Here is a 3,544-nt window from a genome sequence, read left to right as displayed (position 1 = left end):
CATATGGCAGCTCACAACTATCATTAGCTCCAGAGTTTTGTTTCGTTAAAAGTTTAAATTTCAATTTTTCTAAGGAAATATCTGTGTTTTCAGTTGTATTCCCTAGAAATATATGTAGATTAAGAATATTTTACATAGGAAGATTATTGCTCCTGGGATCCATACTTGTGTGGGAATAAAGGAAGTAGAATTGATTTCTATGTCTGCCTCTTCAGACGTTCGATGGCCATGTCCAGTTGACCTCTACATAGATGTTAGAGATTTGGGCTTTGTCCTCATATTACCCATTGTTTGGATCTGAGCACCTTCTTTAATGGAGTGGGATACTGAAACCCAGAGCAAAGAAGCACTTCTAGTGGAGACATATTTTTCAGCCCACATAGCATCTTGGATATAAACTTATGTGAGAGCTATTGGCTACCATCAGGTACAGAAGGGAAGGGAATGAATGTCCCCCTCCCTAATGTGCCGGTATTTGAAGAGCACATGAGAGCTGGATACTTCATATGATGTCTGAGAGCACACTCTTGGCTCTGCAGGGAGTTAGGGAATGAAGCAGCCGGAAAGTCTAGTATGGAAGTGTTTATGGACTGAGGTCAGTATATGTCATGCTTCAGTCTTCTGATTTACCTGAAAAAGAAAAGGAAAAAGAAAAAACACATTGTTCTTCTTTAGCAACTAAGCATAAATCACCATCACTTCTCTGAGCATCAAATCCATTTTAAGATGATCCAACTAAAAAACAAAAATATCTGCTTCACAGGAACAGCAGCTGTGCGCTATAGAGTTCTTTTTGTCTTCAAGTCACCTGCTTGCTCCTGGCAAGTTTCAAACAACTCTGTTATCTGCTGACTCAAGTTATCTTTGGCCTCAGGCAGTATGATTTCTCTAAGTTCCAATAGTGAAATTTCTCAAAGATGTGTAGCACATCTGACTATCTCTGTTATATAGAATGTATGAAAGAATCGTGGCATTGGAATATTTCCAGTCAGCTTTATTATCGGTTAATTATAGTTGGTTTTTGGTGGGGTAAATGGAAATGCTGCCACTTACCATCAAGAACCATGTTTTTTTTTTTTCCATTGCTTATTCTCTTTCTTCCTCAAAGTAATGGGGAGATCAATGTCTGTATTGGTCTCACAGTTCCATATATCAGGGGCTGTAAGGACACAGCTCTAGGCAAGCCTACATTTTGAAATTTGAATTGTGCATTGGTAAGTTACTGGTGTGAATAAAGAGATGATGAGAAATCAAAGAAGTTATTATGCTGTTGGTGGCTTGGAGTTAAAGGGCAGATTACCTAAAATTGAGTTTTGAAAAATGCCTTTGTTGGCTAAAAGTGAACATTTGTTCTTCTGATATTAGTTCTCCACTGCCTTTTAGAACATCAGGAGGGAATATCAAGACAGTCTTACTCTATCAGTCTAGGGAATGAGGACAGGATGGAAGGTGAAGTGAGAACTAGAAAGAAAACAGAATCAGAGAGAAGCCAGTGCCAACTTTCTTCACAAAGAACACCTCTGGTCTGAGGACCTACAGGATAGCACCAGGTTGATCCCGTCAAAACACAAAGCCAGTTTCATAAAAGTTTCATGCTCTTGGAAGGGGACCAGGGACTTTGTAGGACCATTGTTAATCCCACCAATCAAGAATTAAAAGCCAATCTGAAACCAAATTTGAAGCAAACTTTAATTAGATACTGGTCAGGTGGATGGGCCCTGGTCAGGTCCATACCCTGTTTCTTAGAAAACAGTCCAGAATTAAGTTTTGTGGGTGCTTAAGAAGGAAAACCCATAATTCATTGCATTTCCCCTAAAGTTCAATCAGAGATAAGCATATATCCTGACATATTTCCTGTCTACATACCTCCGGCCCACATGTGATCAAATGCATCTGGTGCAGATGGATCAAACAAATTTACTTTGGGGAAAGAAAACATGTGGCTTGGTATCTCCCATAAATAATATCTTCCAGCATTTCAGAAACTATCTGTCCTTGGGCAAGGGGCTTGCACATCATAGGCATAGTATGGATCTCTAAGGCATACTAATCACAGCTTAAAATGTAATTTTTGCTTTCATACCATCCCCTCTGAGGCCCTTAAACTACAGGCGTCCACTGCAAATGGCCCAGCAGCACTGCCTGCCAATAGGCTCACAGGCCAGAGCTGCTACCTAAGATGGCCTAGGAGCAGCTCTGCAGCAGCACAGCAAGGGCCAGTGAGGACCAGAGAGGGTGGGCAACCTAGGACCTGACAGAACATCAAGCTAAAGCTAGACCTGTGATATGGGAGTGGAAGGTTGGGAGCAGCAGAAAGAAAAGAAACAAACAAACAAAAACCCAGAAGACCAAAAAGTCCTGCAAAAGGCAGCATAGACAGCCCTATCAAAAAAACCCAGAAGACCATTGCCTACTCTTGTAGTTTATCATTTTTATCAAACTTCCTTCTAAATTTTGTCTTCAAGGGCCTCATCTTACCAATCAAGTCATTTAACCATTGTCTGTTCATCTTTATGCATTCAGACATCAGAGACCTTGAACTTTACTTTGCATGGAAAGTAGATGGCCAGATTCACTACCCAAATAATTGATTGATGTTGGCAACAGCCAGCATCAGTTGGAACTTAAGGCTTGGATATGACATCTGTAATGATTTCACGGAAGAAGGTTGTAGGGAAACACCCTAGCCCCGCCCAATAGTCATGGGACAGGTGCCAGGTGGAACCGGGACTTGCCCATAAGGGCGTGGTGAAGGAAATCCGGTGTGACATAAGGGAGCTTTTTAAGGGCTGCACCAGAAGACCCTAGCCTTTTTCTGGCCGCACTTTCTGGGTTCCTGTAACCTCGCTCCGGTCTGCGTCTTGCCCTGGTGTTTTCTTGAATAAAGAGACTTCACCATCCCGGATCACAGTTCATCTTTGAGCACACGCTCCAACCCATTAATCTTCAGTTGGCGCCTAACGTGGGGCATGAACCCACGACCCTGAGATTAAGAGTCTCATGCTCTACCGACTGAGCTAGCCGGGCTGGGATTAAAGGCGTGGTATCTTGGCAAATTGGAACCAAAGGATGCCTTATTACACCTATTCTAGTCTGAACTAAGAAGTTAAGTAAGGTCAGGTCTGATTTGTACTTGGAAGGGAGACTTCTAGCATGGCCATAATTTGGCCTACATTGGTTATGGACCCTCCTCTTGTTGTAAGTAGTCTGTGCTCTTTCCAGATGGCAGTGTTGGACAGGAAGGTATGAAAAGCATATTTGAAGTCTGTGTGGACATTTAGGGATTTACCTTGTAACAACTGGAAGGCACAGGCAAGAGCTATTAGTTAAGCTAGTAGATTATTGGTGTGGGCATGGAGGGCCTGTGCCTCAAACACCTCAATATCTAACACTATGGCATAGTCTGTTTTCTGGGCCCCCTCTGTAAAAAGGAGCTGCTCTCTGTGTGCCAGGTATACATGGCCTGAGGTAATGTGCCCTTCTGTATGTGTGAGGGATGAGACAGTAGTTTTCCTAGGGATTTAATGCAAAAAATGAGATAAGG

At 42.4% G+C, this 3,544-nt stretch overlaps 1 non-coding gene and 1 pseudogene across 1 annotated transcript; both read right to left on the bottom strand.

Moving 5' to 3' along the window:
• Positions 1-543: 543 nt before the first annotated feature.
• Positions 544-1,939, bottom strand: LOC100767215 (annotated as a pseudogene).
• A 1,015-nt stretch (positions 1,940-2,954) lies between these two features.
• Positions 2,955-3,027, bottom strand: Trnak-cuu. Its single transcript has one exon. It is a non-coding gene; the product is annotated as a tRNA-Lys (tRNA).
• Positions 3,028-3,544: the final 517 nt, after the last annotated feature.

The sequence above is a fragment of the Cricetulus griseus genome, assembly GCF_003668045.3.
Source record: "Cricetulus griseus strain 17A/GY chromosome 1 unlocalized genomic scaffold, alternate assembly CriGri-PICRH-1.0 chr1_1, whole genome shotgun sequence".
Lineage (NCBI taxonomy): Eukaryota > Metazoa > Chordata > Mammalia > Rodentia > Cricetidae > Cricetulus > Cricetulus griseus.
This window is presented reverse-complemented; position numbering and strand designations above follow the sequence as displayed.